Consider the following 23045-nt stretch of genomic DNA (forward strand, 5'->3'; position numbering starts at 1 on the left):
TTGATTACCTTTTACACTTTAAATTATATAATTAAACACCTATTTTTGTATGTCATTCACTTTAGAAAGTATCTCTGCAAGGATACCTGACATGAAGAAAACCAACAAGCTGAAAGATACTATCAAGACAAAATAACTGACCCTGGACAAAATAGAAATCATCCTAGGAATAGAACAATTTTTAAAAGCTTCACTGCAAGCCCTTGGTATTCATGTTGTGAGCTGCTGTTTTTCCTTAGTTTTGGTTCATCTGCAGATATGCCTCCATCTACTTTAACTTTCTTTTTAAATGTCATACAAATACAGAAAAGGACACAAATCAGAAGATTCAACTTAATAAGTTATCAAAAAGTGAATATCCATGTAACTGTCCCTACCTACAGTCAAGTTATCTATGTAACCACTCCTATAGTCTGAAAAATTATTAGAAAGTAATGTTCCAGTGGAACATTGTCAGCATGTTAAAAGTCTCCCTCTTGTCCATTCACAATCACTCACCTCCCCAAAGACAAGCACTCTCATGACTGTTGTGGTGAATACTTCCCTTGGTTTTCTTTATAATTTTACTACTTATACTGTAGTTAAATTTTGCCTCTTACAGTTAAGTTCTGGGAACTTTATATAAATGGAATCATGTAGTATATAATCTTTAGAGATTTGTTTCTTTTATTCAGTGTTACATTTATGAGATTCATCTGTGTTGTAGAATATAAATGTAGTTCATTCATTTCCAAGACTATTTAGCATTCCCGTATATGAATATGGCATAATTGACTTAGCCATTCTGCTTTTGATAGACAAATGTGAATTATTTCCAATTTGGGGTTATTCTGGACATTGCTACTGTGAACATTGTTGTGTGTTTCTTGATGTCTATTTGTATGCATTTCTGTTGGCTGTGTTCCTTGGATTAGGATTGCAGAGTTCTAAGGTACCTATATCTGCACTTTGGTAGGTGATATAAAACTGTTTTCCTAAGTGATTTTACCAATTTACAGTCACACCTGCGACATAAAAGAGCTTCCATTGTTCCATATTCTGTCCAATGCTTTTTATTTTCAGTCATCTTCATATGGGCACTCTGATGGGTATACATTAGAATCTCACTGTTGATTTCTAGCTTACATATTTCTGATTAATAATGATATTGAAGTCAATCCCATTTACAATTGCACCCAAAAGCATAAGATACCTAGGAATAAACCTAACCAAAGATGTAAAGGATCTATACCCTCAAAACTATAGAACACTTCTGAAAGAAATTGAGGAAGACACAAAGAGATGGAAAAATATTCCATGCTCATGGATTGGCAGAATTAGTATTGTGAAAATGTCAATGTTACCCAGGGCAATATACACGTTTAATGCAATCCCTATCAAAATACCATGGACTTTCTTCAGAGAGTTAGAACAAATTATTTTAAGATTTGTGTGGAATCAGAAAAGACCCCGAATAGCCAGGGGAATTTTAAAAAAGAAAACCATATCTGGGGGCATCACAATGCCAGATTTCAGGTTGTACTACAAAGCTGTGGTCATCAAGACAGTGTGGTACTGGCACAAAAACAGACACATAGATCAGTGGAACAGAATAGAGAATCCAGAAGTGGACCCTGAACTTTATGGGCAACTAATATTCGATAAAGGAGGAAAGACTATCCATTGGAAGAAAGACAGTCTCTTCAATAAATGGTGCTGGGAAAATTGGACATCCACATGCAGAAGAATGAAACTAGACCACTCTCTTTCACCATACACAAAGATAAACTCAAAATGGATGAAAGATCTAAATGTGAGACAAGATTCCATCAAAATCCTAGAGAAGAACACAGGCAACACCCTTTTTGAACTCGGCCATAGTAACTTCTTGCAAGATACATCCACGAAGGCAAAAGAAACAAAAGCAAAAATGAACTATTGGGACTTCATCAAGATAAGAAGCTTTTGCACAGCAAAGGATACAGTCAACAAAACTCAAAGACAACCTACAGAATGGGAGAAGATATTTGCAAATGACATATCAGATAAAGGGCTAGTTTCCAAGATCTATAAAGAACTTCTTGAACTCAACACCAAAGAAACAAACAATCCAATCATGAAATGGGCAAAAGACATGAAGAGAAATCTCACAGAGGAAGACATAGACATGGCCAACATGCATATGAGAAAATGCTCTGCATCACTTGCCATCAGGGAAATACAAATCAAAACCACAATGAGATACCACCTCACACCAGTGAGAATGGGGAAAATTAACAAGGCAGGAAACAACAAATGTTGGAGAGGATGTGGAGAAAAGGGAACCCTCATACACTGTTGGTGGGAATGTGAACTGGTGCAGCCACTCTGGAAAACTGTGTGGAGGTTCCTCAAACAGTTAAAAATATACCTGCCCTACGACCCAGCAATTGCACTGTTGGGGATTTACCCCAAAGATACAAATGCAGAGGCAACTGGACAAGGGGAGGAGCAAGATGGCGGAAGAGCAGGGTCTCCAAATCACCTGTCTCCACCAAACTACCTAGAAAACCTTCAAATTATCCTGAAAATCTATGAATTCGGCCTGAGATTTAAAGAGAGACCAGCTGGAATGCAACAGTGAGAAGAGTTCGCGCTTCTATCAAGGTAGGAAGACGGGGAAAAAGAAAGACACAAAGGCCTCCAAGGGGGAGGGGCCCCGCGAGGAGCCGGGCTGAGGCCGGGGCGAGTGTCCCCAGGACAGGAGAGCCCCGTCCCGGAGGAGCAGGAGCTGCACCGACCTTCCCGGGGGAAAGGGGCTCGCGGGGAGGTGGAGCAGGACCCAGGAGGGCGGGGGTGCCCTAGGGCTCCCGGGGACAGTAACAGACACCTGCGCCCCGGGAGAGTGCACCGAGCTCCCTAAGGGCTGCAGCGCGCACGGCGGGACCCGGAGCAGCTCGGAGGGGCTCGGGCGGCGGCTCCGCGGAGGGGGCTGCGGGGCGGGAGCGCGAATCCACCAGCGCAGGCTCCGGAGCACAGGGCGCCGGGACACAGCCCAGGATCCCGCCTCCCCCGGGACAGGCAGAGGCCGGGAGGGCCCAGGACAGCGAGGACGCTCCTGCCCCAGCTGAGCAGATCAGCGGCCCCGCCCCGGAGCCTCCAGGCCCTGCAGACGGAGAGCTCCGGGGTTACTGCGGGGGCTGAATCCAGGGCTGCAGAGCTGGCCCCGCCACTGGGGCTGTTCCTCCTGCGGCCTCACGGGGTAAACAACCCCCACTGAGCCCTGCACCAGGCAGGGGCACAGCAGCTCCCCCAACTGCTGACACCTGAAAATCAGCGCAACAGGCCCCTCCCCCAGAACACCAGCTAGACTGACAACTTCCAGGAGAAGCCAAGGGACTTAAAGAACACAGAATCAGAAGATACTCCCCTGTGGTTCTTTTTTTTTTTTTTTTTTTTGGTTTTTTTTTGTTTTTTTTTTGTTGTTGTTTTGTTTTGTTTTTTTTTGTTTTGTTTTGTTTTGTTTTGCTTTTTGATTTGTTTCCTTCCCCCACCCCCCCTTTTTTTCTCCTTTCTTTTTCTTTCTCTTTTTCTTCTTTTTTTTTTCTTTCGTTTTTTTTTTCTCTTCCCCTTTTTTTTCTCTTTCTCTTTTCTTTCCTTCTTTCTCTCCTCTCTTTTTCTCTTTTTCCCAATACAACTTGCTTTTGGCCACTCTGCACTGAGCAAAATGACTAGAAGGAAAACCTCACCTCAAAAGAAAGAATCAGAAACAGTCCTCTCTCCCACAGAGTTACAAAATCTGGATTACAATTCAATGTCAGAAAGCCAATTCAGAAGCACTATTATACAGCTACTGGTGGCTCTAGAAAAAAGCATAAAGGACTCAAGAGACTTCGTGACTGCAGAATTTAGAGCTAATCAGGCAGAAATTAAAAATCAATTGAATGAGATGCAATCCAAACTAGAAGTCCTAACGACGAGGGTTAACGAGGTGGAAGAACGGGTGAGTGACATAGAAGACAAGTTGATAGCAAAGAGGGAAACTGAGGAAAAAAGAGACAAACAATTAAAAGACCATGAAGATAGATTAAGGGAAATAAACGACAGCCTGAGGAAGAAAAACCTACGTTTAATTGGGGTTCCCGAGGGCGCCGAAAGGGACAGAGGGCCAGAATATGTATTTGAACAAATTCTAGCTGAAAACTTTCCTCATCTGGGAAGGGAAACAGGCATTCAGATCCAGGAAATAGAGAGATCCCCCCCTAAAATCAATAAAAACCGTTCAACACCTCGACATTTAATTGTGAAGCTTGCAAATTCCAAAGATAAGGAGAAGATCCTTAAAGCAGCAAGAGACAAGAAATCCCTGACTTTTATGGGGAGGAGTATTAGGGTAACAGCAGACCTCTCCACAGAGACCTGGCAGGCCAGAAAGGGCTGGCAGGATATATTCAGGGTCCTAAATGAAAAGAACATGCAACCAAGAATACTTTATCCAGCAAGGCTCTCATTCAAAATGGAAGGAGAGATAAAGAGCTTCCAAGACAGACAGCAACTAAAAGAATATGTGACCTCCAAACCAGCTCTGCAAGAAATTTTAAGGGGGACTCTTAAAATTCCCCTTTAAGAAGAAGTTCAGTGGAACAGTCCACAAAAACAAAGACTGAATAGATATCATGATGACACTAAACTCATATCTCTCAATAGTAACTCTGAATGTGAACGGGCTTAATGACCCCATCAAAAGGCGCAGGGTTTCAGACTGGATAAAAAAGCAGGACCCATCTATTTGCTGTCTACAAGAGACTCATTTTAGACAGAAGGACACCTACAGCCTGAAAATAAAAGGTTGGAGAACCATTTACCATTCGAATGGTCCTCAAAAGAAAGCAGGGGTAGCCATCCTTATATCAGATAAACTAAAATTTACCCCAAAGACTGTAGTGAGAGATGAAGAGGGACACTATATCATACTTAAAGGATCTATTCAACAAGAGGACTTAACAATCCTCAATATATATGCCCCGAATGTGGGAGCTGCCAAATATATAAATCAATTATTAACCAAAGTGAAGAAATACTTAGATAATAATACACTTATACTTGGTGACTTCAATCTAGCTCTTTCTATACTCGATAGGTCTTCTAAGCACAACATCTCCAAAGAAACGAGAGCTTTAAATGATACACTGGACCAGATGGATTTCACAGATATCTACAGAACTTTACATCCAAACTCAACTGAATACACATTCTTCTCAAGCGCACATGGAACTTTCTCCAGAATAGACCACATATTGGGACACAAATCGGGTCTGAACCGATACCAAAAGATTGGGATTGTCCCCTGCATATTCTCGGACCATAATGCCTTGAAATTAGAACTAAATCACAACAAGAAGTTTGGAAGGACCTCAAACACGTGGAGGTTAAGGACCATCCTGCTAAAAGATAAAAGGGTCAACCAGGAAATTAAGGAAGAATTAAAAAGATTCATGGAAACTAATGAGAATGAAGATACAACCATTCAAAATCTTTGGGATGCAGCAAAAGCAGTCCTAAGGGGGAAATACATCGCAATACAAGCATCCATTCAAAAACTGGAAAGAACTCAAATACAAAAGCTAACCTTACACATAAAGGAGCTAGAGAAAAAACAGCAAATAGATCCTACACCCAAGAGAAGAAGGGAGTTAATAAAGATTCGAGCAGAACTCAACGAAATCGAGACCAGAAGAACTGTGGAACAGATCAACAGAACCAGGAGTTGGTTCTTTGAAAGAATTAATAAGATAGATAAACCATTAGCCAGCCTTATTAAAAAGAAGAGAGAGAAGACTCAAATTAATAAAATCATGAATGAGAAAGGAGAGATCACTACCAACACCAAGGAAATACAAACGATTTTAAAAACATATTATGAACAGCTATACGCCAATAAATTAGGCAATCTAGAAGAAATGGACGCATTCCTGGAAAGCCACAAACTACCAAAACTGGAACAGGAAGAAATAGAAAACCTGAACAGGCCAATAACCAGGGAGGAAATTGAAGCAGTCATCAAAAACCTCCCAAGACACAAGAGTCCAGGGCCAGATGGCTTCCCAGGGGAATTTTATCAAACGTTTAAAGAAGAAATCATACCTATTCTCCTAAAGCTGTTTGGAAAGATAGAAAGAGATGGAGTACTTCCAAATTCGTTCTATGAAGCCAGCATCACCTTAATTCCAAAACCAGACAAAGACCCCACCAAAAAGGAGAATTATAGACCAATATCCCTGATGAACATGGATGCAAAAATTCTCAACAAGATACTGGCCAATAGGATCCAACAGTACATTAAGAAAATTATTCACCATGACCAAGTAGGATTTATCCCTGGGACACAAGGCTGGTTCAACACCCGTAAAACAATCAATGTGATTCATCATATCAGCAAGAGAAAAACCAAGAACCATATGATCCTCTCATTGGATGCAGAGAAAGCATTTGACAAAATACAGCACCCATTCCTGATCAAAACTCTTCAGAGTGTAGGAATAGAGGGAACATTCCTCGACATCTTAAAAGCCATCTATGAAAAGCCCACAGCAAATATCATTCTCAATGGGGAAGCACTGGGAGCCTTTCCCCTAAGATCAGGAACAAGACAGGGATGTCCACTCTCACCACTGCTGTTCAACATAGTACTGGAAGTCCTAGCCTCAGCAATCAGACAACAAAAAGACATTAAAGGCATTCAAATTGGCAAAGAAGAAGTCAAACTCTCCCTCTTCGCCGATGACATGATACTCTACGTAGAAAACCCAAAAGCCTCCACCCCAAGATTGCTAGAACTCATACAGGAATTTGGCAGCGTGGCAGGATACAAAATCAATGCCCAGAAGTCAGTGGCATTTCTATACACTAACAATGAGACTGAAGAAAGAGAAATTAAGGAGTCAATCCCATTTACAATTGCACCCAAAAGCATAAGATACCTAGGAATAAACCTAACCAAAGATGTAAAGGATCTATACCCTCAAAACTATAGAACACTTCTGAAAGAAATTGAGGAAGACACAAAGAGATGGAAAAATATTCCATGCTCATGGATTGGCAGAATTAATATTGTGAAAATGTCAATGTTACCCAGGGCAATATACACGTTTAATGCAATCCCTATCAAAATACCATGGACTTTCTTCAGAGAGTTAGAACAAATTATTTTAAGATTTGTGTGGAATCAGAAAAGACCCCGAATAGCCAGGGGAATTTTAAAAAAGAAAACCATATCTGGGGGCATCACAATGCCAGATTTCAGGTTGTACTACAAAGCTGTGGTCATCAAGACAGTGTGGTACTGGCACAAAAACAGACACATAGATCAGTGGAACAGAATAGAGAATCCAGAAGTGGACCCTGAACTTTATGGGCAACTAATATTCGATAAAGGAGGAAAGACTATCCATTGGAAGAAAGACAGTCTCTTCAATAAATGGTGCTGGGAAAATTGGACATCCACATGCAGAAGAATGAAACTAGACCACTCTCTTTCACCATACACAAAGATAAACTCAAAATGGATGAAAGATCTAAATGTGAGACAAGATTCCATCAAAATCCTAGAGAAGAACACAGGCAACACCCTTTTTGAACTCGGCCATAGTAACTTCTTGCAAGATACATCCACGAAGACAAAAGAAACAAAAGCAAAAATGAACTATTGGGACTTCATCAAGATAAGAAGCTTTTGCACAGCAAAGGATACAGTCAACAAAACTCAAAGACAACCTACAGAATGGGAGAAGATATTTGCAAATGACATATCAGATAAAGGGCTAGTTTCCAAGATCTATAAAGAACTTATTAAACTCAACACCAAAGAAACAAACAATCCAATCATGAAATGGGCAAAAGACATGAAGAGAAATCTCACAGAGGAAGACATAGACATGGCCAACATGCATATGAGAAAATGTTCTGCATCACTTGCCATCAGGGAAATACAAATCAAAACCACAATGAGATACCACCTCACACCAGTGAGAATGGGGAAAATTAACAAGGCAGGAAACAACAAATGTTGGAGAGGATGCGGAGAAAAGGGAACCCTCTTACACTGTTGGTGGGAATGTGAACTGGTGCAGCCACTCTGGAAAACTGTGTGGAGGTTCCTCAAACAGTTAAAAATATACCTGCCCTACGACCCAGCAATTGCACTGTTGGGGATTTACCCCAAAGATACAAATGCAATGAAACGCCGGGACACCTGCACCCCGATGTTTATAGCAGCAATGGCCACGATAGCCAAACTGTGGAAGGAGCCTCGGTGTCCAACGAAAGATGAATGGATAAAGAAGATGTGGTTTATGTATACAATGGAATGTTACTCAGCTATTAGAAATGACAAATACCCACCATTTGCTTCAACGTGGATGGAACTGGAGGGTATTATGCTGAGTGAAGTAAGCCAGTCGGAGAAGGACAAACATTATATGTTCTCATTCATTTGGGGAATATAAATAATAGTGAAAGGGAATATAAGGGAAGGGGGAAGAAATGTGTGGGAAATATCAGAAAGGGAGACAGAACGTAAAGACTGCTAACTCTGGGAAACGAACTAGGGGTGGTGGAAGGGGAGGAGGGCGGGGGGTGGGAGTGAATGGGTGACGGGCACTGGGGGTTATTCTGTATGTTAGTAAATTGAACACCAATAAAAAATAAATTAAAAAAAAATAATGATATTGAGCACATTTTCATGTTTAAGTGGTCATTTTAGATATCTTCTTCTGTGAAATGCCCATTTTTAATTGGGTTAACTATATTTTTTCTTTTAATTTGAAGAACTGTGTTATATATTGTTAGAAGTGTTGCAATATTTTTTCCACTAGATAGTTTGTCCTTTCATTCCCTTAAAGTATCTTTTGATAAAAAATTTTTATAATGTTAACATAATTCAATTTATCGGTCATTTTCTGTTTGATTAGTACTTTTTTATAGCCTATTAAGAAATCCTGTTTAGCCCCCAAAGTCATAAAGGTACCCTTAGGATTTTCTGAAGGCATTATTGTCCTGCCTTTCATATTTAAATCTTCAACCCATCCAGAATGGATTTTGTGAATGCTGTGTAGTAAGGGCCAATTTTCTTGTTTTCTAATAATGGATATTCAGCTGTCATAGGCTCATTATATAAAAAGGCCATCTCTTTTCTACTGTTCTAAAATACTACCATTTACATAAATCAAGTAATCACATATCTGTTTCCAGATTCTCTATTCTGTTCTGCTGATCTATTATGTTTGCTGTAAATCCTATACCTTTCTTTATAATAGGCTTTGGTTTACGACAGAGCAAGTCTTCTAATGTGGTCTTTCTTTTACAAGAGACCTTTGATTAGTCTGGGCTCTTTGCATATTATATATTCAAATAGTCTACTTATGAAAAAAAATGTTGGTATTTCTTTGGAATTACTTGAATCTGTAAGTCAATTTGGAAGGAATTGTCATGTCTGTAATATTGAATTTTGCAAACTATAAACATGGTATATCTTTCTATTTATTTAGTTATTCTTTCTTTTCCCTTAATAATTATAATTTTATGTGAGAGATCTTACACATAGTTTAGTTTAGTTTATTGGTATGCACCATATATAATTTTATAGTATTTAAGTTTTTTTTTAATTTTTAAACTGTTTGTTGTTTGTTCTAGATTATGCTTAAATCTAATTCCCAGTGTGATGGCATTTGTTGGTGGAGCCTTTGGGAAGTGATTAAATAATGAGAGTAGAGCCCTCATGAATGGGATTGGTGCCCTTTCTAAGACTTTGCTTGCCTCCACCACATGAGGACACAGTGATAGGATGGTTTTCTGTGAAACAGCAAGTAGACTGTCATGAGACATCAAATCTACTGGCACCTGGATCTTGGACTTCCCACACCTCCAGAATTGTGAGAGATAAATTTCTGTTGTTTAAGCCATCCATTCTGTAATATTCTGTTATGGCAGCCCAAATAGACTAAGACATTGCCGTTACATGAGAGTGCAGTTGATATTTTATATTTGAGAACCATTGACTTTGCTAAGTCATTAATTCCAATAATGTATCTGTAGATATTTTTGGATTTTCTACATATGCAATTTTACCCTCTCCAAATAAGTGTAGACATTTTCTTCCTTTTTCATACTTCATACTTTCTTTTCTACTTTGCTTTTTTCTTGACCCACTGTCTGTTTTATAATGTTTTTGCTGCATTATAAACCACCCCAAATTAAGCACATATTTCTTACAAGTCTTTGGTTGGCTGAATATTTCTGCTGATTTGAGCTAGTCTTGCCAGGATTCATTTGTGCATCTGCAGTTAGCTGGAGCTAACATCAGCTAAGCACCTTTGCTGATGTTGGCTGTGTTTCTCCCGTATCTAGGGCCACAGCAAGGATAGCTGGGCCAACTTTGTTCTATTCAACATGTTTTCATCCTCCAATTTGTTATTATTCCCAGTGGCAGTGCCAGAGTCTCTGAAAAAGAGAGGGAAAGAGGTCTCTCTTTCTCTCTCTGGCACATTGTCAATTTAACCATATTCTTTTAACCAAAGCAAAATATAAGGCCAGCCCAGATTCAAGAGGGGCTTCAGAGTCCAGTTACATTACAAAAGGTGTGAATACAAGGAAAAGTAGAGAATTGGGGTCTTTTTTTTTTTTATTATTAAAATGACACACTGACCTGGCTAAGATTTCCAGTACAAGGTTGGTTAGGAGAGCTAAAAGAAGACACTCTTGTCTTTTTTGCAATCTCAAAGAGGGAAAGCATTCAGTATTTTATCATTAATTATAATATTTGTTGTTCCTTTCTATTCTCAAGTGCGTTTTTTCCCTTATAAGTGGATGTTAGGTCTTATCACATTTATTTTTTATGTATCTAAATAATTCTATGATTTTATTCCTTTATTTTGTTAATCTCCTGAGTTATGCTGGTTTTTTAATATGAAAGCAGCCTTGTATCCTTGCAATACATACAACTCTATCATGTTACACTATCTTTTTACATTTTGCTGCATTTGATTTGTTAATTTAAAAAAATTAATCTGTGCTTATGATGAAATTAACATGTGAATTCTTCTCATAATATCCCTACTTGCTTTTGGAAGTAAAAGAAGAGTTGTATAAGAATGACATTAATTCTTTCTTAAAATTGTTTTAATCCACTAGGGGAGCTGTCTGTGCCTGCAGTTCTTTATGAAGGAAAGTTTTAATTATGGATTAAATTTCTTTAATAACTTATGATGACTTGTATCTTCTATTTCCTCCTGTGTCAGTTTTGTTAGATTTTAGTTTTCTAGAAATTTGTCCCATGTTTCCTCCATTTTCAAATTTGGTTAAAATTGTTCAAAATATTTCTTTTTTTAAAAGATTTTATTTATTTATGAGAGACAAAGAGAGGCAGAGACATAGGCAGAGGGAGAAGCTGGCTTCTCGCAGGGAGCCTGATGTGTGACTCAATCCCCAGACCTGGAATCACACCCTGAGCTGAAGGCAGATGCTCAACTGCTGAGCCACCCAGGCATCCCTGTTCAAAGTGTTTCTTTTTTTTTTTTTTAATTTTTTTTAAATTTATTTATGATAGTCATACAGAGAGAGAGAGAGAGAGGCAGAGACATAGGCAGAGGGGGAAGCAGGCTCCATGCACCAGGAGCCCAACGTGGGATTCGATCCCGGGTCTTCAGGATCGCACCCTGGGCCAAAGGCAGGCGCCAAACCACTGCGCCACCCAGGGATCCCTCAAAGTGTTTCTTAAGATATTTTTAATATTGTAGAATTGTAAGATCCCCTTTTTTCATTTGCATTGGTGATAATTTGTGTTTTCTTTTTCCTTGATTCTTCTTGCTAGATCTGTCAATTTTATTAGTGTTTTAATGGAAACAACTTTTGAATTTGTTCATTTTTTTTCATTACCTATTAGTTTCCTACTTCACTAACTTTTGCTCTTAGGCTTATTATGTTTTTGCTTTAAATTGGCTGTTATATTTTCTGATTTCTTGGGATTTTAAGACTTCTTTTTTAATATATTCCTTTAGCTACAACTTTCCCTCTAAGTGTGGAATTAGCAGCAAGCAGAGTATTTTTATTATCATTCAGTTATGATTTTTTTGACTCATAAGATTTTCAGAAGTTTATTAATTTCTAAACATACATGAATTTTCTCCTATATTTTTCTTGTTGAGTTCTAGTTTAATTATTCTTATGCCCAGAGAACAAAATTCAGTATCATTATTCCAAGACTTTGATATTTATTGAGACTTTATGACTCAGCATATGACTTTTTTGGTAAAACCTTCATGAATATTCAATATATACTTAGAAATAAGGTATGTTCTGCAGTCTTCCATATATGCAGAATGTTTGTTAACAGTCATCTTTTCCAGGCTCACTGATATTTTTTTGCTGATTCTTCTATCAATTTAGAGAAGTTTGTTAAAATTTCTCACTATGATTATGAACTTGTCTATTTCTCCTTTTAGCTTGGTGTGTATATTATATAATATATAATATTAATCTATGCATATTAAACCTATATTATTAGGTACATATACATACTTTTACTTTTTTTTTGCTACTCAAGAAATTACAGGGCAGCCTCGGTGGCTCAGTGGTTTAGCACTGCCTTCGGCCCAGAGTGTGATCCTGGAGACCCCGGATCAAGTCCCGCATTGGGCTCCCTGCATGGGGCCTGCTTCTCCCTCTGCCTGTGTCTCTGCCTCTGTGTGTGTGTGTGTGTGTGTCTCATGATTAAATAAATAAAATCTTAAAAAAAAAAAAAAGAAATTACAATGTGCATCCTTGATTTAACCAAAATCTAATATTACTGAGTACTTTTACCCTCTTCTTGGACAATTCAAGAATTTTCAAGAATTGACAAGAATTCCGGGACCTTAAAACACTAACAACATCTCTTTCTATGTTATATATACCTCCTTGATTATATTGCCCCTATTGTGGTATTTCTTTTTTAAGTAGACTCTACACCCAACATGGGGCTCGAACTCACAACCCCAAAACCAAGAATCACATACTCTACCAACTGAACTGCCCAGGTTCCCCTATTGTGGTGTGTTTTAATTCCATGTATATTTTAAATCCCACAAGATATTATTATTGTGCTCATTGCTCTTCATTTCTTCCCACATCCCAGGCCTTTATTCTGAGATCCATTTCCTTCTGCCTAAAGAGCACCCTTAACGTTTCCCTTACTGTGAGTTTGCTGCTGTAAGTTTTTGTTTAACTAAAAATGTCTTTATTGCATCCTAATTCTTGAAGGATATTTTTGATGAGTGTAGAATAATATATTGGCAGTTATTTTCTCTTAGAACTTTAAGGAGCACTTCATTATCTTCTGGTTCTCATTGTATCTGATGAAAAGTCAACTGTAATTCAAACTGTTGTTCCTTTGAAGGTAATCTTCTTCCCTGACTGCTTTTAGGGTTCTTCTTTTCATTTGGTTTCTAGCAGTTTTATTCTGATGTGGTTCTCATTTATGTTTTCTTATTCTCTTGGTTATTATTTATTGCATATTGGAAATTATAGTTTGAAATTGTTTGTAAAGATAATTTGAGGCCCAGGATAATACTCCCTTCCTCCATAAAACAGTAGTATTTGCAGGGAGCATTAATAAATCAGGACCACTTTAATCCAGCTGCAGAGCCTATAATGATTTGAAACTGACCTGCAATCCTTATAAGAGCAGCCTACATCTGGTTCACTATTTCCTAGAGTAGAGAGCTCTTTGCCATCCCAAGTCAGGGTGTGTGTGTGTGCGCGTGTGTTGGGAAGGTAGGTTTTTAAGACTCCAACTTTTGTCCCCTTGGCTGCCCCTGCTGCTCAGCCTCACAGCTTCTTAGTTGCCTCTTCTGGAATTGGCAAATGCCTCTCTGAAGAAAAGTCCCCCCACCCCCCCTGCCCCGTGTCAAGCTCTTCTCTCAGAATTTCTGTTTTCTTCTAGACTTTGATTCAATATTTTTTCATTCTCTTGTTAGCTTTCCAGTATATTTCCAGGAACACTATTTGACTCAAAAAGAGGACAGTTTGAACTACCTAGTCCTTTATTACTGGAAGCAGGTGACTTCTATCCATTTTTCATCTTCTAGGAATATATTGAAATCTCTCTTCCCTTGATTATTCTTCTCCTATTCTCATCATTATTTTGACTGTATTCTTTTTAGTTCTACCTTACTGCCACTTAAATGAGATCTCAGGAAATAGGAGATACAAATGTATGTATGGTATATCTGCCATGCTGTAATCTATACTGCTTAAAATTATTACTAAGTAAATAATTTACAAATACTAGTTTTTGAACTATTATTATAAGAGTTTTATTGAGATATAAGTCACATACCATACAACCCACCCTTTTTAAGTGTACAATTCAGTATATTTGAACTATTATTAATAATAAATTATTCGTTTTGCACAATTACTTTCCAGATATTGCTGTTTTAAGACATTATCGGGATGCCTGGGTGGCTCAGTGGTTGGGTGCCTGGCCTCGGCTCAGGTCATGATCCTGGGATCCGGGGTCGAGTCCCACATCAGGCTCCCTGTGAGGAGCCTGCTTCTCCTTCTGCCTATGTTTCTGCCTCTCTCTGTCAGTCTGTGTCTCTCATGAATGAATAAATAAATCTTTAAAAAAAAATAAGACATTATCGTTGAGCAGATGTAGGAGTTTACAATATAGAAGAGGAGATGTGATAATACATAGATAATTATAGTAGAAAATGGCAGATTAAGTAAGAATAGAAAGGAAGCATAAAGAAAATGTTTTGTGAAGGAATCAGCATTTAACCTGAATCCTGAATGGTGGGTAGAGCAGAAATGGGCAAAGGTAAAATAAACTGGCATCCCATAAAATAAAACAAAAGGGCAGCTGCTAGCCCTTGATGTAAATTAGGAAAAAAAAAAAAAAAGGTGCCTCTGCCCCTCTGCATCCCCATTCTTTTTTTTTTTTTTTTTTTTTCTTTTTTTTTTAATTTTTATTTATTTATGATAGTTACAGAGAGAGAGAGAGAGAGAAAGAGAGAGAGAGGCAGAGACATAGGCAGAGGGAGAAGCAGGCTCCATGCACCGGGAGCCTGATGTGGGATTCGATCCTGGGTCTCCAGGATCGCGCCCTGGGCCAAAGGCAGGCGCCAAACCGCTGCGCCACCCAGGGATCCCTGCATCCCCATTCTAAGTGCCCTTGTGGAACTAGAACAACTAAGTGTCCTGGAAGAGCCCAGTCGACTGAAACATCAGGAAAATTCAGGTCCTTTTCTGGTTTGACTGGAGCATAGAAAGTAAATAAAAGGTAAAACTGGAGAAGTTGACTGTGGAGGACTTTGAATACTGTGCTAAGAAGTTTATACTTTATTTACTGCAACAAGAAACCCTTGGAGATTGTGTTCAGAGGAATGCCATGAACAGCTGAAATTTGGAAAGAGCTTGTTGGCAGTAGTGCAAAGGGGTAAGAAGTGAGAGGCAAGGAGATCAGTTGGAAGACCTACGCAGTGGTAGTTCAGCAAAAGATATTAAAGACCAAAGCTAGAATGATGGAAGAAGAATAAAAGAGGTATGAAATCAATACATTCTGTAAAAATATGATTTGTAGATTGTGTTGTAAGGGCTTGGGAAGTAATGGGTGGAGGAAGGACAAATTAAAGATGATCCCTTGCAGAAGAAATGAGTTGAAATCTGGAATTTATCTGTAATTTATCAACCAGGTGACTGGGACAGTCACTTTAGTTTCTTGTGGCAGCTGGCTGATTTTCCATAAACTTCATGGTAAAAGGAAGGAAAGAGGAGGAAAGGTGATTCAATGGGGTTATAGGGTTGGTCAGATTTGTAGAATAGAAACAAGATGAAGAGAAGGATTAGGATTAAGGTTTACGCTGAAGATGGGCAAAAGTAATTTTTTTTGTTAATGAAGTGGCTAAGAGTCAAAAGTTAAATAAGAATCAGTGTAGTAGTTGGACTGTAGACACTTGTTAATCATTAAAACAGTTTTGGAAAGGCGGTTTGCTGAAAGCTGCTGTTTGTTGGTTTTTCACACTGCCAATGTTGATTTGTGAGATTTCATAAGGTATTTATTGTCAGTTCCATGATGACAGTTAAAATAACCTTCAAGAGAAAGAGACTGTTGTATATACTATCTTTCACATATTTCAAAGTTCAGTGACTATTCCTAAAAAAAAATGTGGGGGGATCCCTGGGTGGCGCAGCGGTTTAGCGCCTGCCTTTGGCCCAGGGCACGATCCTGGAGACCCGGGATCGAATCCCACGTTGGGCTCCCGGTGCATGGAGCCTGCTTCTCCCTCTGCCTATGTCTCTGCCTCTCTCTCTCTCTCTCTCTCTCTCTCTCTCTCTGTGACTATCATAAAAAAAAAATGGGGATTCTTTTTTTTTAATTTACATATGTTGCTACTTTTCTGTGTAGCTATTTTTGAATTACATTAGTCTTCACCCTAATCAAATTTGTGTGAAGTACAAATTTTAGAAAGATACTGATATATTTTCTCTTAAATATTTTATTTGTATCCATGACTCACTCACAGTACCACATCTAATCACACCCAGTGGTTTGAATCATTTGATCCATTGATGATTTCTCAGTAAGGCATGAACTGATTATTGATCAGGTTAATAGGTTGAATGACTAACCTGATCATCAGTTCAGCTGTGTCTGTGTGTAAACACTAGATTGGCAGTTTAACTGAAGTGCCCAGCCAAATCATGTTTTTAGTATATTCAACTTACGATAAAGGAAGAGAAGGATTTTGTGCATTTATATATGACATACATGAACCAGTGATGACTTAGGAATAAAATGAGTTGGGGAGGGCATGCAAAGGTAGCTATAGGCACGTAGCATCAAGAGTGGCCATAGACAAAGGGAAGCTGAATGGAGAAAGGGAAAACTCTGGACGAAACTCCGCTGGCTCTCAATTCTGCCTATAGTTCTGACTCTAAAAAACCGAAACTAAAAAACCCAGTCCAATATCCAACACTATACTAATGTAACTCTAAATATACAGTGTCTCTATTTTCAAGTCTTTCATTGAAAATAGGATGCTAGGGATCCCTGGGTGGCGCAGCGGTTTAGTGCCTGCCTTTGGCCCAGGGCGCGATCCTGGAGACCCGGGATCGAATCCCACATCAGGCTCCCAGTGCGTGGAGCCTGCTTCTCCCTCTGCCCGTGTTTCTGCCTCTCTCTCTCACTGTGTGCCTATCATAAATAAATAAAAAAATTTTTAAAAAAAGAAAAAAAAAAAAAAGAAAATAGGATGCTATTCCTATGTCACATAATTTTCAACTAATAGTTGCTTTCACTTTCATTCACAGAACATTCAGACCAAAAAAAAAAAAAAAATCAAGAATGTATCTCATCAGCCTTTCTCCTCAGCTATCCAGTGTTTAATATCTGGGTAGAAAAATAAATAATACCAAATCTCTCAACTACTGAAATGCAGAAATTGTTCCTAATGTTGGCCATGCAGGGAAATGGCGTTTCTCAGGGCTAAATTTTGACAAACTACAGCATAAGGGGTCACTTCTGTCTCATAACCTCTTTTTATGGATAAAGTTTTATTGGCACACAGACACACCCATTCATTTGCATATCATTCATGGCTGCTTTCACCCTACAATGGCAGGCCCAGAAAGCCTATAGTGTTTACTATCTTGCCCTTTACAAAAGTTTGCTAACCACTGCTCTAGATTGTTACCTAGAGAACTGGAGGGAAAACGTTTTTTCTCACCACTTTCCAGCCTTTCTCGGGGGACACCAAATAAGTTTGGCCTTATGGAAAATCTTTGAACAAGAAGCCTAGTAATATGGTTCTGTTTCCTTTTTTTTATTAAGTTGCATGATTAATATTATACTATATAAATGGGATTATAGAATATGAATGAGCCCATGATGTAATCCTATCTAATGAACCATGTATTGGTCAATAACTGTGGGAAGAAGGAAGACAGTATGGGATGCTTAATTGATCACCAAGAACCCTTCAAAAAAGGGGGAGAAAACATGGTCAAAGAGACCAGAATCCTTTAAGAGTTTTAGTTCCCTCACCTATCAAGTTAGGGCATTAGGCTTCTCCATGGGTCTCTGTCTGAGTTTCCAAGGACTCTCAATTATTAGCTTACTTGGCTTTTCCTGAACCATTATAAAATCCCAAGACTTTATGTCTTGAAATCCATAATCATACATTCACTCCCAGATTTAGATGTGTTCTTGAATGGCACCATCAACCATCATCAAACCACTGAAGCATCCGTTGCGTATGCTAGGTCTCTCCAGTCACTTACGTGTAATATGTCTGTGATTTAACAACTTTTAATTATTAGCAAATATACATCTTTTCACCAATACTAATACATAAGCTTAATATAACAAGATATTATTCTCATCTGAGCACTGCAAGACTCCAAAGTTCTATAAAACCTCAGTAGTATATTCTTAACAACTAATTGCAAACTAACCTATCCATTTGGGGTGAAGTTAAGAGCATCTAATAATGCAACTGGGTAGCTAAATATTCTTGACAATTATGGCAAGTAATTATATGACCAAATAGCTCAATTGAGATTGGAAAATTGTCATAGGTCTCTGAAGAGGTGTAATAGAAATTGTGTATCACTTATGTCTATATTATGCAGCTGAAAATAGGGCTTGAGTTCATTTTTAAAATATATTCATATATTCAGCAAATGTGTGTTAAATGACTATTCTAGAGGCACCTGGGTGGCTCAGTTGGTTATGGGTCCAACTCTTGATTTCAGCTGAGGTGTGATTTTGGAATCATGGAATCCAGCCCCTCATGGGGGTCTACACTCTGCAGAGTCTGCTTCTCTCTCCTTCTGCTTCCCCGCCCACACTGCTCTCTCCCTTTCTCTCTCTCGCTCTAAATACATAAAATCAAAAAAAAAAAGTTTTTAAATGATTGCTCTATGCCAGGAATTAAACTCACACCTCCAACTATGCAACTACACATATGTGAAACCCTTACACTATTTTGTGTTTCTTTTATTTCCATGTTCCTGTTAAAATAAGCCACACTAAGCAAGTTCTGTGACTTTCCCGCTAAATACAGAGATGTCCACTTGAGATTTTCACACAAACATCACAGGGGGGAAATCACTTCCTGCAAGGACATCAGGGGCATTACTCACTTTCTCCTAATGGCTTTAGCTCCAGGGGGTCAGAATGTCACATCATATTTAAACAATACTTCAGTGATAGTGCCCACTTTTTCCCATCCCATTGATAAGTGGAAAGGAAGGTGGCATGTTTAGCTTCAGGATATGTATGAAAGAGCCATGAGAATGAAAAACAAAAGGGATGAGGGGGGTCATAGAAGCCTAGTTGTCTCCTTTACCTCCAGAGAGTGGAGAGAAGTGAACCACTTTTCCTTCTTCGGAAATAAAAGAGAGATCAGAAGTAGTTCTTGGGGCCTAACCCATCCAGGAGACATCAGAATGAGAATTACAGGGCAGCCCCTGTGGCTCAGCAGTTTAGCGCCGCCTTCGGCCCAGGGCCTAATCCTGGGGACCCGGGATCCAGTCCCATGTCGGGCTCCCTGCATGAAGCCTGCTCCTCCTTCTGCCTGTGTCTCTGCCTCTCTCTCTCTCTCTCTCTCTCTCTCTCTCTCTCTCTCCCATGAATGAATAAATAAAATCTTAAAAAAAAAAAAAAAAAGAATGAGTGCTACAACGGTACTCTCCAAGTAACTCTCCAGAATATCAGAGTCATTGTGGGAAGCTTGCTAAAGATCGCCTTTTTCTGGGGCCCACCCAGACCTGGGTGAGCAGAACCTCTGGAGGTCACATGAGGAAAAATTTCTACCCCGGTGACTCCCATGTACAAAAAAGTATGAGAACCTTGTTGCAAATCTTCATAGATTGAGTTCATTTATGAGTCCTGAACTTTGAATGAACTGAAACATTGATTTAAACCAGTAGGGAAGATACTAGAATGGAGTTTCTTAAAACTCAAGTCCTCAAAGCACCATCTTGAGCAACAAAACTTAATGTTGGACTGGGGATCTAACTTTTTCCCTTCCCACCCTCCTCTTTCCAAATTCCTTCTCTCTCTCTCCCCATTCCTCCATCCTTCTGTTCTTCCTTTCTTCCTATAGGAATAGGCCTTAGCTCTAACAACTGAACAACTGTAGCAGCAACCAAAGACTAAACATCAGATTAAGAGCAAGAGTAAGCTTTTCTAACTCAAGGCTAACAAAATATCCCTGGCAAGAGAAAGAACAGAGGAGGCAAAGCCTTTGCATTTCTGTTGTAAACATTTCCTCACTATTTAAATATATACTACCTTCTATCTGTAAAAAATCACAGGACTGGAAAGCTTATCCCTAAAATAGAACTTCCTCCAAGATTATCTCAGAAACTCAACTTCTTAATAATTATTACAACAGTGTGTGCTATAATCCCTACCATGAGAACAGGATTTTCCCTCAATCTCTCTCCCTAACATATTCTTGGGTTGTCTAACCAGACTGACACCCAGTAGTCCTTTCCGTCCTCATTCTGCTGCTCTCAGAAGCCTTTTACTCCATTGGCAACTCTTCCATCCATGTCCAGGTCCTCTCTCTACCTTCCTAACGTAACCTATTGTCCCTATGTTCCTTCTACACACTCTGCCTGGTTTTAGAAAGAGAGACACCTTCCAATTTCATGCCATCTACAGAAGACAACTGTCAAAGACACTCCAATCACATGTTCAACTGTAAACATAGCTCTTTCTGGCCATGCTTCCTCTTGTTCCTGTCTCTGTCCCACCTTTAAGTGTAAAATTTTTCTCCCAGGCTCTTTATTTTTCTTCAAACACAGTCCTTTCCATATATTACTGAAAACATTTCCCAAATGAGACAGAGCTCCCTTTGGGGACATTGGGTTAAACAGAAGGCATTTAATGATAAAGTCATTTGAAATAATTACTTAAAGTAAGTACAAGTGCCACCTGGGCTTCTAAGAAAGGGAACAGTTGGCCTAACAATATTGTCTTATGGGGTAACCTGTCAAGACAAGTTTTAAATTACACCAAAATAAGGGAGAGAGATGAATGGGAGAACAATGTAAGAACTTATGTTTAATCCTGAAGAACAGGCTTTCCAATGTTCCTCCTGACCATATGGAAAATCCATGTGGGTATTAAGGTAGATATTATATATATATGGTAAAGTGAGAAAAGTAAATGGAAACTATGCAGGAACTAATTCAGCATGAATTATTGGTTAATACCTGAGAGAAGAAAAACACTAGGGAGAACTTTAAATCAGACCATGAGAAGGGTATCTATAAATTAATATTTTATTTATTTTTTTTATATTAAAAACTGGCTTTATTTTTTTTTATTTATTTATGATAGTCACAGAGAGAGAGAGAAAGAGGCAGAGACACAGGCAGAGGGAGAAGCAGGCTCCATGCACCGGGAGCCCGATGTGGGATTCGATCCCGAGTCTCCAGGATCGCGCCCTGGGCCAAAGGCAGGCGCCAAACCGCTGCGCCACCTAGGGATCCTATAAATTAATATTTTAATCCATGGCTCCCCAAAAAACAAAACCTATATAAAAAAATAACAAAATAGAAATAGAATAAAATAATAAAACCATAATAGAAAATTATTATTTTCCATATAGTAAATAGAAAACTTTTTCTACTGAAAAGTGAAATTGCTCTCCAAGTTAAATGAGTCCACATTTATCCATATTAATTGTTAAAAAAACAAAAAACAAAGAAACATCCCAAAATGGAGTCACTTGTGCTAAGCCTCTTGCCAGCAAACCAAGACTTGATACCTAACCTAATTGCAGTTGGGGCCTCCCCAGGGGTATAGTATTAACCAGTCATTCTGGAATAACTGAGTCAGTGCTGTTGAGGTCCTCTGCCTGATAGAGCCCTGCCCTCCTCCAGTGGAAGGTGACCTTGCCTAAATAATCCACCTTCCTAGAATAACACTCTTGCCCCACCTTCTTTGGCCTATAAAAGTCTCCCTTTTGTACAGCTCCTTGGAGCTCCTTTCTATCTGCTAGATGGGATATCGCCTGGTTCATGAATTGTTGAATAAAGCCAATTAGATCTTCAGATTTACTCAGTTGAATTTTGTTCTTTAACAGAAGGAAAATAGCACATCAGCCTATTGTGCCAATCAAAATAGCATTACTGTTAGACTTTGGAATATATTTTGAATTATTATTTTTAACAGGGATTGGTGGGTGTTCTGAGAATTCACCAAATTCCAAATTACAGAGTCACTGAATCAGGAAACAGCATATTCTATGTATAGAACATACAACAAAGTGCCATGGGTGTGGCGGAGATTCAGAGCCTTATGAGTTAGCTTAGAACGCTTTTTCACATTTATATAACATTTTTCCCCAAAATAAATTTCATGTATTTATTCATTCAGTGTATTCATCCATTTATTCTTCAGTTCATCGATTCAGTGAATCTTTATTAAACACCTACTATGTGCCAAGCACTGACTGCTCTAGGCCATGGGATATACCAGTAAACAAATAAATAAAAACAGACAAAAAGTTCTGCCCCTTTGCTGCTGTGGAGCTTCAGTTTGGGTTGAGGGACAGCCAATAAGCAATAAGCATAATAAATAAATCAATTACATAGTGTATCTCGAGTGACCAAACATTCTGGTTTGCTCAGGAGAGTCTCAGATTATAAATATTAGTCTGCCCCCCTCCAGTTCCAATTAATGCTCCCTTTCACTTTCAAAAGTGTTCCATTTGGTCAACAAATTGTGTGGTCACTCTAAGTATGTTTGAAGATGATAAGGACCATGGAGAATGGGGAGAGCAGAGTGGATTGCAATTTAATGGGTGGTCAGGGTGGGTCTGATTGAACCAGAGACATTTGAGCTAAGATTTAAAGAAATGTGGGAGTTGGCCAAGAGCGTATGATTTTAAAAATCTGTATCCTTATTATAAAACATTGAAATAATATACACATTTCCATGCTTTTCTTTAGCATATATAAGCTTTGAAAACATACATTATGTCACATTGCACATACTATATGGTGTTTTTGAATCAATAACTTATTATGGA

The 23045-nt window shown here is 38.7% G+C and overlaps 1 protein-coding gene across 11 annotated transcripts in view; it reads left to right on the plus strand.

Moving 5' to 3' along the window:
- MYO3B (myosin IIIB) overlaps positions 1 to 23045 on the plus strand; it is a 430360-nt gene that overhangs the window by 404374 nt on the left and 2941 nt on the right. For 5 of the 11 annotated variants that reach the window (XM_038584795.1, XM_038584797.1, XM_038584796.1 and 2 more), the window contains one exon: positions 66 to 207. The exons of 3 other annotated variants lie outside the window; for them this stretch is intronic. The gene's annotated coding sequence lies outside the window, so the exon portion shown is untranslated. Of the gene's footprint in view, positions 1 to 65; positions 1276 to 9648; positions 11367 to 23045 lie in introns of those variants that run through there. 3 more of the 11 variants (XM_038584789.1, XM_038584794.1, XM_038584793.1) reach the window with 2 other exon arrangements.

Source organism: Canis lupus, chromosome 36, assembly GCF_011100685.1.
Source record: "Canis lupus familiaris isolate Mischka breed German Shepherd chromosome 36, alternate assembly UU_Cfam_GSD_1.0, whole genome shotgun sequence".
In the NCBI taxonomy this organism is placed as follows: domain Eukaryota; kingdom Metazoa; phylum Chordata; class Mammalia; order Carnivora; family Canidae; genus Canis; species Canis lupus.